General features: G+C 65.1%; 1 protein-coding gene across 1 annotated transcript in view; it reads left to right on the top strand.

Annotated features, from left to right (window-relative positions):
* The first annotated feature begins 1480 nt into the window (after positions 1-1480).
* Positions 1481-14064, top strand: part of SYT2 (synaptotagmin 2) — a 39883-nt gene continuing 27299 nt past the window's right edge. The window contains 1 exon segment of the mRNA XM_028531117.2: positions 1481-1629. The gene's annotated coding sequence lies outside the window, so the exon portion shown is untranslated.

Here is a 14064-nt window from a genome sequence, read left to right as displayed (position 1 = left end):
CTCCCTGGCCCTCCTGCTGGCCAGGGTCAAGCTGCCCGGAGACAGTGCGGCCCGAGACCCCCAGGGCTCATGCTCTGAGGAGGGCAGAGCTCGGGAGCCTGGGTGTGGCCGTCCTTCCCACTCGTCCTCTCCCAGCCCCGCGGCTGGGGAGTGAGCGTGAGGGACGCTGGGCTCCAGGCCGGGTTTGTGGCCCAAACACTCCTGGTCCTGACGAGCGAACACCGAGGTTGCGGCCGGGGACACCGCGGTTTCCATTCGGCCGCACGGACCGCAGCGGCTCGGACTCCCGTCTGGAAGGCGGGCGGCAGTCCTCCGCCCTCGGGTTCCGGGCGCGCCGGGGGCTGGGCAGCAGGTTGACACCAGGCTTCCTTTGACTGGAGCGCGGGGGGGGGGGGGGGGGGCGGGCAGCGAGTCAGCCAGTGAGCTCGCCGGGCACCGTGCCAGCAGGCTGCAGCCCTCTTTCCGGCCTGGTCCCGCAGATCCCCCTGCCGGTGTGGGAGCTGGAAGGGCTGAGCGGTGGCCCACCTGGTCACGCCAGAGCCCCGGGATACACCTGGCCAAGGTGGGGCCCGGCGTCCTAAGTCATGGTGACAGGCTGGACAACCCCCCTCCCACCCTTGCCTCCTTGCCTCCCACTCTCTGGGTGGGCAGGGCTGACCTCGGCGCCTCAGGGCTGTGGGTGGCAGCCTGTCTGGGACTCTCCAGGGTTCTTCCGGCACCTTCTGACAGCAAGGCGGTGCGGCCCCAGCCCGGAGCCCCCAGCCGGAGCCTGCTGGGACGCCTACAGGACCCACCGGCATTGCTAGCCACATGGGGGGGGGACAAGCCCCCTCGGCGGCTTCTTTCCCCAGGTCAGGGGCATCCGTGGGAGGGGTCGGCTCCCCGACTTGAAGGGGGTGTTCCAGCCACGCTGCAGGGACGGGAAGCCCCTGCTGCCCGGGCCGGCTCCCGTGGCCACTCATTCCTCAGTGCACGCGGCCCGCAGTGCCCACCTTAAAGGGACAAGGTCAGCGTTAAGAAAGGGGCCGGCGCGCCGGAAAACCCTGGTGTTTGACAAATGGTGGTTTCCTCCCCGCCCCTCCTGACTCCCCACCCACCCTGTCCCACGGGCCGTGCACCTTTCACTTCTCCCATGGGTCCCCCTGCCTCCCCACTCCTTTAGGCCCAGAAGCCCCCCCACCTCCGGGCGGCAACTGTGGGTAGAGGGGCCGGGGGGCGGGGCGGGGAGGGGCGCCCAGAGCACAAAAGGCCGCGGGTCGGGGCTCCTGGGGATGTTGCCCGAGCGGACCGGAGGCCCGACTCTTCCCGACCTGCGGCAGGAGGGGGCGCCGGGAGCCGGTGGGCTGCGCGGAGCGGGGTCCAGCTCCTGCGGGCCCTCCGCCCCCTCCGTCCTCTCGCTCCCTCCTCCTCCCGCCCCGCCCCGCGCCGCAGCGCCGCCGCCGGCCCCGCCTCCCTCCCTCCCCCGCCCCGCGGGCGCACAGCGGCTCCGCGGGTCTGCGGCAGAGCCTCTCGGCCGAGTTGGGGCCCGGCCGGCGCGGGGACTGGGCCGGGGGCTGTGTCAGCGCGTCCCCGCCGCCCCTACTTCGCCCGCGCGTGGGATCGGGTCTCTCTGCTGCTTCGGCCGCTCCGGTGAGTCCGCACCGTGTCCGTGGCGCACCCCTGCCCCCCAAACTTTCTCCTCCCGGCGGGCTTTTATGCCCCAACTGAGGGGCGCAGCGTGGCGCGGGCTCTGGGCTGGATGGTCGAGAAGTTGTCACCGAGGGGACTTTGGACGCGTTCGGACAGAACTAGGGACCCGGCTTCCCTGCGAGTTCTGGGCAGAAAAAGGGTGCACACTCACTCCTCCAGTCCCGGGATGAGCCGCAGGGCAGGGTACCCCCCGGGGTCTTCTGCCCCCCGCCCCCGGCCCTCGGGTGGGACCCCGGCCCCATCGTCGAGGGAGCGCAGGGAGGGGCCTGGAGCCCCAGGAGGCAGAGCCGGGTCCCAGAGAGGCCGGGGACGGCCAGCCGGCGGTGCGGTGCGGAGAGGTGCGGGGACGGAGGACGCGGGCCCTCACCTCCCTGCAAATCTCATGACTCAGCAGGGCCCGGACGTCCCGCACCCTGCCGCCTGGTCAGGCCGGCTCCCCCCCGCCAGCAGACACCCACCCGCCCTGGCCTGCTGCACCCACCTCCCCTGCTCAGGGTCCCCTGTCTCTTAGGGCACTGGGTTTTTAACTGAAAAGACATGGTGTATCCTCCAAGCCCTGTAACCCAGGCCCCTCATTTTTCCTCCCCCCTTTCACCCCCGCACCCTGCAGGTGTCCCCGGGACACTGAAGCCCCTGGTGTGTGGGGGCTGCCTGGACCCCCCTCCCCTCTGCAGCAGCCCCTCTTCCCTGGGGTGGGGGTGAGACGCGAGTGCTTCCGGGCCAGCGGGACGCCAGGGCTGGGGGCTCGAGGAGGGGAACTTTCAGGATCTGGGGGCCCAGAAAGATGGACGGTGGGCCAGGGTCTGACCTGGAGGCCGAGGGAGCCCTCCCTCCTCCCGCTGCCGACCTAGCAGGGAGTCTCCATGTTCCGGGGAAGGTGGTCCTGCACCCGACGACCGCGCCCCCCCCCAGCTCTGGTGACCCGGGCACTTCATCAGAGGGGCAACGTGAGGGCAGCCCTTGCCTGCGTCCCTCAGGGTGCCGGAACCATCTCTGTGACCCCCAGGAAGGCTGCAACGAAGGGCCACAAACCCACCCAAGGGCCAGGCCAGAGGGGGCAGGTGTGGGTGCACGGCAGTTCTGATGCAGTGGGACGTGCCTGGCCCAGCCCATGTCCTGGGAGCTGTGGCCTGGGGCTGAGTCAGTGTGGAGGGTCCATCCACCCTGGCACCGTGTGCCCTGGGGAATGACCAGCGCTAGCTGACCCCTCATCTCTGGCCTCTGGTCTCTGGCCTCCGTGTGGCTTGCCTCTGCCCCGCCTGGCACTTGGAGAGATCCCTGGCCTCATCCTTGGGGGAGCCCCTTGGGGCCTGGCTTTTTCTGGGGACCTCTCAGGCTTGGTCCTTACCCCCACTTCCTGTTGTACCCAGGAGGAGCTGGGGGCTTCTGGAGAGTGGGGGGTGGGGTAGGGTTGCAGAGGGTTGGCTCCACTCTGGTGTCACCTCGCTAGATGCAGTCCTCTGTTCCCAGGAGGAGGGACCCAGGCTGCTCTGTTGAGTCACCTTTGTCCGGGGCTCAGGAGCTCTTTCCAGGCAACTTTGTGTTTTGGGGGGGCGGGGTGCAAACACAACTCTCAGCTTTGCGGCCGACAGGTCTGATGCCCACCAGGCAGGGCCCAGGGAAGGGGAGGGTGTTTGTCGGCACTGCTCTGCCCACAGGAACGCTGGCAGCCGGCTCGTCTCTCGACCGGGACTGGCCTCCTCCCCCAGCAAAGTGTGTGCAAATCGGAGGCATGTCAGGCAGGGAGACCCTTTCTGGAGCTGAGTCTGGGTTCCTTCGGTGTCCAGCCCCCAGGCAGGTGTGACAGGGCTGTCCTCGGCACCACAGGGACCTGGGGCAGGTGGCGCGGCAGCCGCAGGCACGCCTGGCCGGCTGGAGTGGCCCTCCTTCCTTCCCTGGGTTTCGTCCCTCCCTGGGGTCTGCACTCTGGGTCACGGAGCCGGGCAGCCTCTTGGAGAGTGGGCAGAGGGGCAGCAGGTGGCCTGGGAGCGGGTGTGGGAAGGGCCAGTGAGCAAGGAGGGAGAGGCTGGGAGCTCCTTGGGCCGGAGGAGTGGCTTGTCACCCCCTCCCCGCCCCAGACAGCAACGTCCTCAGGTCTCGAAGGCTGTGGGCGGGTAGACACGCTGTTTCCGTCCCTCCAAGATCTGGTGTTTAGACTTTCCCGATGAGGGTCCTGCTGAAGCCACGCTGGCTCCTCCTGAGCCAGCCGCCGGGGGTGACAGGGGCTCTCCCAGAGCTGGAATGACAGGCCCGAGGGAAGGAACAGCCAACAAGGTGTGTGACTGTGCTGGTTCAGCAGTGGCTGTGGGCCAGGCCTGTGCTGGCTGTGCCGGGCAGGGCACAGGCGGCCAGGAGCCGAACAGCGCGGGTTCCTGCCCTCATGGCGCTGATGGTCGAGTGAGTCACGGGGACCCGATTGCGGAGCGGCACCAGCAAGCGTCTCGACTGCGGCGGGTGTCGGGAGGGCACGCAGGCTGGCCTGGGCCGAGCTGGTCCGCAGAGTTCCGCCTGCGAGGCGGAGGAGGACGGCCACCCCGCGGTCAAGGGTGGCCGTGGACGCGCCCCCTGGCAGGTGCGCCCTGGCTCCCCGGGCCGAAGAGCGGGCAGAGCAGGGTGTGCCCCGGCCCTCGTGGCGCGGGCGGCCCGTGACTCGCGGCGGTGTCAGCGGGGAGCAGGCGGGTCACAGACATCATGCTCCTCAGAGGCGGGAGAGAGGGTCACAGCTGAGCCCGGGCCCCTGGCTCTGCCGCCCACCTGGCTTTGGGCAGCTGATCCCGCCTCAGTCTGCCCACCCGTGGAGGGGAGGCGCGATTCCCGTCCACGACTCGGGTTGTTCTCGGGGAGGACGAGACGAAGGGAGTCCCGTGCAGCGGCCGGAGCGCTGTCCAGCACGCCCGAGGCGACTGCGGTCCCCCGAGGGGCCCCTCCCCCGCCCACACGCAGGGCTCTCCTGGGTCCTCAGCTTCCGAAAGACTCAGGGGAAGGCGCTGCTCTGGCATCTCGGTGGCTCTCCGGCGTCTCACCCTTCCGAGCCCCAACCTGCCCTTTGTGCCTAACGAGCCGCATCTTGCCGAAGCTTTACTCCCGGGGAGGCTCTGTCCCCACGAACCCTTCTTTCCGTCCCCAGAATGGACCACTCAGGGCGACAGCCCGAGTGACGGGTAAGCTCGGCTCCTGGCCGAGAGGGACCTGGCCGGTCCCTGTGCATCTGGGCCGCAGGAGCCCTGGCCGCCGGCTTCCCCGCGGAGGTCTGACCCTCTCTCGGCAAGGGGCCCTCAGTTCAACAGCGGGACGCCCCGAACACACGGGACACAGAGCGCCTCCAACTAGAACGGTGCCCACCCATATGGTCTGTGGACCGTCCAGCTGTGTGCGGGCCACCTGCCCGAGCCCCCTCGCTGCAGGGCGGGGCTTTACGTCCGGGGCTGTGTCCCCCGGTCACCGTCCCGCCCCACAGCAGGGGCCTAGAGGAGTGACGTGTGTGGCTTGTTGGAAACCTCACACGAGCCCTCGCTCCCGGGCACCGTGGGGGCTTTCCCGGCCCCGTGGCTGCTGGCCAGGACTTTCCCTCTGCAGCCAGCCTCCCCCCGGCCCCTTCCCACCTTCCCACTGGCTCATGGGCAGTGGGGGCCACGTGGCCAGGGGTCCCCAGGAGTGGTCCCCCACCATGCTTCGAGCGAGAGCAGTGGGTGGTGGCTGGCAGCAGACAGCAGATTGCACAGAATCGGACAGAGACCCTGCAGAGACGCCTTGGCCCCGGGATTGGGTGTCCGGGGGGCGCAGGGGCCGTGGGGGCCGTGGCAGTGGGCCCAAGAAGTCCATGGCTACCGGGTTGAATCTGCCCCACTCAGCAGCCTGACCCCAGTGGGGCACTGCTGGGCTTCAGGCTTCCTCTGAAGGGGCCTTGGGGGCAGGACAGAGAGGTCCTTGAGAGGCAGGGAAACGGGGTCCAGTTAGTGTCCGGCTGCTTCTCTGCCTCAGGGAGTCCAGGTCTGAGGGGCCTGGGCCGCCGGAGCCCAGCCCAGCTTCCCCTCTGCTCTCCTCCCTCTTCCTCCCCTTCTGGTTCAGACTCGCTTGGCACCAGGGATTAAAGGGGGCCAGAGCATCTTCCGCATTAGCCCGGGAGCCCCCGCAGGCAGCCCTCCCCCCCCCCCACACCCAGCAGCTGGAGCCTGCCCCGTGGCTGGTGCAGGGTGGCCGGGCTCCCGGGCGCTCCTGCCCGGGCAGCCTTCTCGCTCCATTCCCTCTGCAGGGACCCTGGGGCACCCAGGCCCCCTCGCAGGACAGGCCGGGACCAGGGTGGGATGGCGGATGGGCAGGGGTCAGGGGCACTCCCCACAGGCTTCTGGGGGGCCTGGGAGGCCTCAGCCTCGGGGAAGCCTGGCTGGGTTTCCCATAATTGGGCCGAGGGGCGGCTCTGGAAGGGGAATGTGGCAGTTCGAGGCGGAGCTCACCCATCATGTCTGGTCTGCACCTCGGTGTCAGAGCGGCTGTGTGTGTGGGGCTGGGAGGAGCGAAAGGGCAGTGGATGGGGAGGGGCAGGAGGCCCTGAGACAGCATGGGTGGGCTGGGAGGAACTTAACCCTCCACACCCAAGTGGACCGAGCCCCTGACCTAACCCAGGTGTCCCTGTCAGAGAGGCCAGAGGCCCCCAAGGTGAGACCCCGGAGGCTCGGACCTTCCTGGCGGGTCACTGGGCCCGGCTGGGGGCGTGGCAATGAGGCAAAGAGGCGGAGGCTGCAGGTGGTGGGGGCTGGTCTCCCTGGGCCCTGCTCCGCAAGGGTTCATGCGTGTGTGCGCACACGCGTGTGTGCAGGGAGGAGAGGAGAGAACCCCGTGTGCTTTCACCACCCCCTTTCTTTTCTTTGCACCCCCTCCACGCCCCCACTCATAGGTCCCCTTTCTTCCGAGGCCGGGTGCCTGGCTCTGGGTTCAGGCCTTGGCAGGGCAGGCTCCTGTGAGTGGCCTGGGCCCCCCAGAGCAGAAACGACCCCCCGAGGTCAGCTGGTGCGCTGGGCTCCGGGCCCCCCACCCCCTCCCGGGCACCGGCTGCTCCCCTCCCCACTGACTCTGGTGGGAGCGAGGTCTGGCCCGCGTGGGGCATGTCCTCCTTCTGAGAAGGGGTGGGGCAGCAGCCTCCCTGCCGTGTGCACAGAGGAAGTCCGTCCTGGGGTCCCAGCGAAGCCACTCGGCCTCACTGCCCGCTGGGAGCAGGCGGCCCGCGGACTCGGTGCTGGGGGTGGTCCTCCCGGACCCTCCCGTCCTTCCCCCCCGTCCTTCCCCCCCGTCCTTCCGCTCCTGTGTGTGTTTGCGGAGAAGCGTACTTAGGGAACGCGAGGCTGGTCGTCTCTCCTCCTCCTCCTCCGGGCGGCCTGGCCCCGTTTCACTGTCTGCCGTGGGCCCCTCCCTGCGCCAGCTGGCAAGACCGAGCTCACGGGCCTGGGGTGGGGTCTGAGATTAGAGGCCAGGGCCCTTGAGTTCTCTGCCTGCCGAGGAGCGGGCGGAGGACCGGCAAGAACCTGGGCGACGAGCTGCGGGGTCCTCGGGGAAGCACGGCGGGCCTCCGCACTGGGACCCCGGCAGGTCAGCCGGCGGGGCTGTGTCCGGCGTGAGCAGGAAGTGCGGAGCTAATTGTGGGGAGGGGAGCGGCTCCCTCCCAGTTTGACTCTCCCACGAGGAGGAAACAGCATCACGTTAACAAGCTGCCCTGGTTCCAAATCAATCCTGGCATCGCGGGAGGCGACGGGAAACTCAGCCGGGAAACTGGATTAGCTCTCCGACACCGGAGCCGCGGCTGCTGCTGCTGCTGCTGCTACGGGAGGCAGGGAGCAGTGTGGGCTGGGCTGGGCTGCCCTGCAGTCTCAGCCGGGGGCTCCTCGGGTCACCTGCTGCCCCCAGGGCCAAGGCAGGGACAGAGCCAGGCCCTCCCCACTGCAGGGGGAGGGGGCGCCCTCCTGCTCCCCCTGGGCAGCTGAGGCGGAGCTGAGGGTGGACAGGCCCCCTTCCTTGCAGCCACATTCCTCCTGCTGCACCGAGCGCCCACATTCTCTCCCTACACGCCCTTCCTGCCCCCCACCCATGTGTCTGAGAGTCGGTGTACACAGTCCAGGGGCCGCAGAGAAGCTGAGAACCGGGGCAGAATTCTGGGCTCTGTCTGTCTGGACAGCGGCCTGTGGGAGTTAAGGCTTTCCACCCTGACCGCCCAGGCCAGGAAGCTCAGGCAGCCCTCACACCCCTTCTGTGGCTCCTGTGGCTCTGGCACTAAGAGAAGGTGGTGGGTGCATCTTTGGAGGACCAGCAGAGGGCAGGGCAGGGGGCTTTGGAGGACTGTGGAAGAGCCACCCTCAGACGAGGTCTGGTGTCCGTGCTGGCCCTGCTGGACCAACAGGGTAACCTCTCAGCTCTTCAGCAGCTGCAGGGCTGGAGATTGGTTGCCCTGGAACATGGCCCCTTCCTGGCTCAGCCGTCCTGGGCTGCCCACTGCAGACTAGGAATGGGGAGAGACCAGGCCTTAGGACACAGCAAAAGATGGGGGTCCCCTGGACGAGAGGGGTCACTGAGCACTTTGTCCTTTCCTCGGGGGCATCTGTGTAGAACAGGAATGGGGCCCCTGGCTCTTCGCTCCTCCAGCCCCTTGGGTGGGGTTTCTCTCCCTCTGGCTCTTCCTCTCTGGCCTGGAAGAGGTATTGAAGGCAGACCCTGGTGGCTGGAGGGCAGGGGAGGACACTGAGTTTGGAAGTGGAGAGGCCTGGGGGCAGCATCCCCAGGGCAGGTTGGCACACCAGGCTCTGAGTTTTGGGGCACAGACCTCTGGCTCTTAACAAACTACACAGACTTCCCAAGCAGCCCCCTCCCAGGGTCCCCCAATGCCCTAATTTCTGGGAGGAGCTCCTTCTTGCTGGGGTGTGTGGCGCCTAGGTGTGGGGAAGGGTGGGGAAGGGTCCCGCTGTCACATAAGTGCACACAGGGGCTCTGGGCCGGGTGTCCGTGGGCAGTGGTCCCTCCCTCTCGTATTCCTTGGAAATTGAGGATGACAGTGAACCTGAGGCCTTACATCCAGGTCAGAGGACACTGGTCTGGTGACATGTGGTCTCCTTTCCTTTCCCCGCCCACATGTCAGTTCCAGGATTGAGTTCCTCCCAGGAAGGAACTACCCTGGTGCTGAGTTCAGGGGTGTGGCTGTCGTGTGGTCTGTTTGCAGACGCTGGGCCTGTGGTTCCCCCAGGCCACGCTGCCGTGCGATCCTGTGACAGCTGCCATCTGGGACCAGAAGCCGATGCAGGCGAAGCCCCTGGGTGTGGCTGGTGGTTTGATCCGGAGCTGGTGTTGGCAGGAGCTTCGGGGCTCAGGGCAGGGGACACGGTGGGAACACGATTGAGACAGTGTGTCTGGGTCAAAGCGCTGTCCTAGTGGCAGGTGGTGGAGGTGGGGGAGAGGGAGAGGAGGGCGTGTAAGAAAGTGTCTAGACTAATTAAGTTAATTCTTTCCCCGGCGTGAAGTGCTCTCCTAAGGCAAGGGCTGCTTCGCACACGCCCACGGCGACAGGACTCCATCTGTGTCCCGAGTTCTGCCCCTGTGTGTTTTCTGTCCTCAGCGCCGGAGCCGGGACGAGAAGTTTGGACCCCTGGCCTTGCGGCCTCTCATCCTGTCCCGCAGGCCACCCCGCTCTTATTCATGCATTTATTCATTCATGCCACAGGAATTCAGGAGGGAGCACTACCTGCCAGGGTACAGTGGTGACAAAGACAGAGGGGACGCTGTCTCCACCCTTCTGACCCTCACAGTCTGGGGGAAGTAAGACATTGAACAAAAGGATCACACAATTGATTACTTAATTACAATGATGATCATTGGTGTCAAGTAAAAGATTCTCAGTGCCCCAAGGGTTCACAATGGATCACCTGGCAGGGTGGGATGATGGGCGTGTGACTGCTACGACTCATGGTCAAGGGGAGGTCGCAGGCACTCCTAGGCTTTCTGTGTGATGTCGGGTCACTCCTGACACTGGCAGGTGTGTGTGTGTGTGTGGGGGGGGGTGCACCTGTGTGGCAGAACACCTGGCAGGGCGAGCTCTGGGGTGAGGTGGGAGGTGGGAGGCAGGACCTGCCTCTCCTTCCCCCAGGTGGCCTTGAGCTTGTCGCCTCCCCCTTTGTTGCTGTGCCTTCCTCTGTGAAGTGAGATTTGACCAGGAAGCTCTGGCAATGCCTTCTCAGGGGCCCAGACACATCTCAGAGGGTTTCCAAGACCAAACTGGAGTGTTTCCCCGGGGGGACAAGGAAGGGGTTCGGGCACGGAGCTGAGAAGCCTCCACTCCGGGCTGCTCCCGAGAGCAGGAGAGATGGAGGGCAGAGGGACCATGGCCCTTTGCTGTGGCGGGTGGAGGCGTGGGCCCAGCATGGGGAGGACGGCTACCGTCGCCGCACCGAGGGTGTCGCTGCAGCAGGGGTTGGAAACGGAATCACTGCAGCATTCGGATGGGTATTAGACAGGGCTTTTCCACGTGTGGCACTGAGATGCCGGGTGGGCGGTCGGAGGGATGAGCAGGGAGTATCAAACAGATGGCCCCGCAGGGCAGGGCGAGCTTTCGGAGGGAGTGTTGGTGGGCTGGCTGGGGCAGGGGTTGACCTTGGTCCCTCTCCTCATGGCGCCACCGATGTCAGTGCCGTCTGGGAGATATCGAGTCCTCTTGGAAATGAGGTTTGGGCATAGGCCATTCTGGGTTCACACCTCGTGCTGACACATGTGGCTGACTGTGCAGCTGTCACACTCGATCAAATTGAGCTCAGTTACACTATTGCTCTCTCGTCCTGCTGCAATATAAACATGGCTTCTGAGAAGTGCACTAGTTGTGGGCAGTGGGATTGCGGGGGAGGCTGGGTTTGGGGGCTAAGGGAAACCAGGGTGTTTCGTGTTTCAGACCCAGAAACAAAGGCTGGAGGTGGGCTCTTTGAGGGCATGGGGCTGGGCAGCTCATGAGGCCTTCTTCCCAAGGACCCCACAGCGGCCTTATTGCTAGAAATAGAGGGCAGACCAGATGCCTTCTCAGGGGTCCTTCGTGTCCTTGGACTTTTTGTCATTGTCACCCATGATCACACGCTCTTCGTGTGGATAGAGGTGTGGGGAGTATTCCTGTGTGTGTGTGTGTGTGTGTGTGTGTGTCTACCTGCTGAATACAAAAGATCCTTTGGACCCTGCTCCCTACTCCCTCTGCAAAAGACACCCCATACCATAGAAATATTTACAATGTCAGAAAGGCAATAGGATTAACCTCTAGCATGAAGGACTTCAAACAGATACTAAGAGGAATTTCTGGACTGTCAATGTGGTTAGATATTGTGACAGAAGACCAAACGGGTGCTAAGACCTCCTTCAAGGAGAAGGGAAGTCAGGGCAGGGCAGGTGTGAAAACAGGATAGAGTGGTCACCACGATCCCGTCCACCCAAAGGTTCACACCCTGCGGGCGCAGACATGCTGGAGAGAGCCGACCACGCACAGCTGTCGCGGTTTACTTGTACTCGGCAAGCGTACCGCAGTGTGGGGGACGGGAGGACGGGAGGAGAACGATGCTCTTCGTAGGATCTTTCAAACTCACCCCACATTTTCTGAAGAGTCTGCTGTCGTCCACATACCCTCCAAATTTGTTCCGGCCTTCCCTTCCGATGGCTGCCTTCACAGTTTCCTCTCGGAGTCAGGTGCCACGCTCAGTTCAAGAGGAGGGAGAGGAGAGGGGCAGGGATGGGGCACCGTCTCCTTCCCCGTGCTCTGGGACGTGTGCCTGCGTGTCCTCTCGGAGCAGACTCTGCTCTCTCTGAACACCTCACAGGGCTCTCGCAGGCCTAACAGTGCTTGGGAACGCAACCCGTGCTGCCTGGCGCTGGAGATTCAGCACCGCAGAGGGACCCCACCCTGCGAGGGGGGGCAAAAGCGGAACACGGACTTCCAGCACCACGGACAGAGACTCACGGGGCCACACACCGGCCTGAATCTCAGCACCACGGTCAGAACACAAAGAAAGGACCGGACGCGGCGTTTCAGCACCATGGACAGAAAAGGCAGGCGGGCCGCTGGGTTTCAGCACCGCGGACAGAGCCCCACCGCGTGCGAGGCCTTCTCTCAGCACCATGGACAGAGTCCCGCTGAAGAGTCTGTGGCCGAGTCCCGGGCTCCAGCACGAAGGACGAGAAGAACGCTGGTGGGGGAACGGGGAAAGCTGCACCCTGGATTTCCGTGTGATGGACAGAGCCCCAGGAAAGGGCCCCAAAGAGTGGGACCTGCTTTCAGCACCGCGGACAGAAGGCCCCTCCTGGTGGAGGCCTGCACAAAGTTGTGTTCTGGCTTTCAGCATGATGGACTGAGTCCCCTTCTCGCGGAAGGGCCACGAGGCCAAGTCCCGGCCTTTCCAGCACCACGGACAGAGCCCAAACCACACCGCGGGCTTCAGCACCGCGGACAGAGAGATCTGCCCAGGAGTCGGTGCTGAGCTCCACGCCTCAGCACCGCTGACAGCCCCAGGGGACTGGCTTTCCAGCACCACGGACAGCTCCCCCACTGGCCCGCCACCAGCTGAGCCCTGACTTTCCAGTTTCGGGGACAGAGGCAGTGGCGAGGGACACCAGGGCTGTGAAAGTTACTCCCACCCTTTGCTGACTGAGATGGTGGCCAAGGCGCCTCCGCTCTCCTGGGCTCACTTCCCACCCTGTCAAATGAGGGGTGTGAGCGCCACGCTCAGCTGCACTCTGAGCGTGAGTGCAACTGTCATCCCCGTGAGGCCTTTAGGCCGTTCGATGGGCACGGCCTGGTTCGGGGACGGCTTAGCTGGTAGGTGACGGGAGTTCGGGACCTCGGGTCCTGAAGCCTGGCTGGGGTCTCCCAGAGTCAGGGACTCACACCTCTCTGCAGCCTGCCGAGAGGCTGAGAGCGGGGCCATGCCACAGACAGGGTGCATGCAGGAGGGCTGGGCCACGGCGGGAGCACCCCGGCCGGGCCAGAGAGTAGGCAGGGGCTGGAGGATCCCCAGAGCCCCGAGGGTGGGGCGAGTGTGACACTGGGAGAGAGGACTGAGTGCCAGGCCTGGCCGACCCCTTCTTACCTCAGTTAGTTGGCAGTTCCAGCCCTCCTCGTGTCTCTCACACAGAGGGAGGGACATCTGGCTGAAGCAGGAGGTGGCACTGTCACCTTTAGGCCATGAGAGGCAGCTGAGGCTCCATGAACGGGGTGGGACCACTTGGGACCCTCCGGAGCTCACTTCACACCAGAGGGAGATGCCAGGTGGTATTCAGGTTACCTCCTGTCTCCCCTTCAGGTGCGTCTTCCCTCAGGGATGCCTAGCACCTGCCTGCTGCCCTTGCTCCTCAGCCCCCCATACCCCCAGATCTGCTCACCTGCTCTCCATCCCCTGCCCAGAGGATGTCTTCTTCTGCAGCCTTAGGCACAGACTCAGACTGCCTCTCTCCTGACAAAGAGGGCCCAGGTTGAACAGGTGGTCATGCCCACCCAAGAGAGGCTGGGTGGGTGATGGTGGCATCCCAGGCATGGTGGGTGCTGTGGGGACACGTTTTAGGCAGTATTTCCCGTGGTGTCTGTAACACTGGTTGTTGACTGCCTACCCTACCAGTGGGCACAAGCAGTTCCCTGGAGTGGGGTGGGGGCAGGGAGAGGCAGAGACACCTGCCGTGTGCACGTGTGGGTCCAGTGCTCTTGTGGGGGGAGGGACACTGGGGGCTCAAACCTCTAGCACCGAGAGTACCCACCGGTCAGGTCTGGTCTCCAACACCATCGCCCACACAGGGAGGCAGTTTCGGGGCACAAGGCCAGCCTGAGGAAGCAAGCTGGCTCCCCGAGTTTTCCCGCAGTGGGCCCAAGGCTTTGGTCTCCAAGACACTTGACCCTGCATCTCATTTCCGACAAGGCCCAGGGAGCACAGGACCCATGGAGACGGACTTGGACCCACCCTTAGGAAGATGGTTCTAACAGAGGAAGAGCTTGTTCTGTTTGGGCTGTACACATAGGGTCTCCTTCGGTGCCTGGCACTTGGAAGATAATCAGGATTACCTTGCTGACAATGTCGAATGATTAGAACCATCCAGACACGTCGTGGCCTCCCTCAGGAGACCTGAGCACCTTGTGCCTGGGCGTGTCCCCAGAGGCCAGGTGACCACTTACCTGTGGGTGGTTGAAGGACACCTGTGGTACTGCTGGCTCGGCCTTGAGGGCCTTTTCTTCTCAGCCCTGAGAGCCCATGGTTCCTGGCACCTCCTCTGAGGAAAGGTGACCTTCACGTGGGGCTGGAGCTGGGCTGGCGGCGGGCGCTTCTCCCAGGGACAAGCGGCCCAGTGTGTTTCGCCGAGTCTGCGACATCGACCTGCCACCAAATG

The sequence above is a fragment of the Phyllostomus discolor genome, chromosome 15 (genome assembly GCF_004126475.2).
Source record: "Phyllostomus discolor isolate MPI-MPIP mPhyDis1 chromosome 15, mPhyDis1.pri.v3, whole genome shotgun sequence".
In the NCBI taxonomy this organism is placed as follows: Eukaryota; Metazoa; Chordata; class Mammalia; order Chiroptera; family Phyllostomidae; genus Phyllostomus; species Phyllostomus discolor.
Note: the sequence above shows the minus strand (reverse complement) of the source record. Positions and strands in the feature narration are given on the sequence as shown.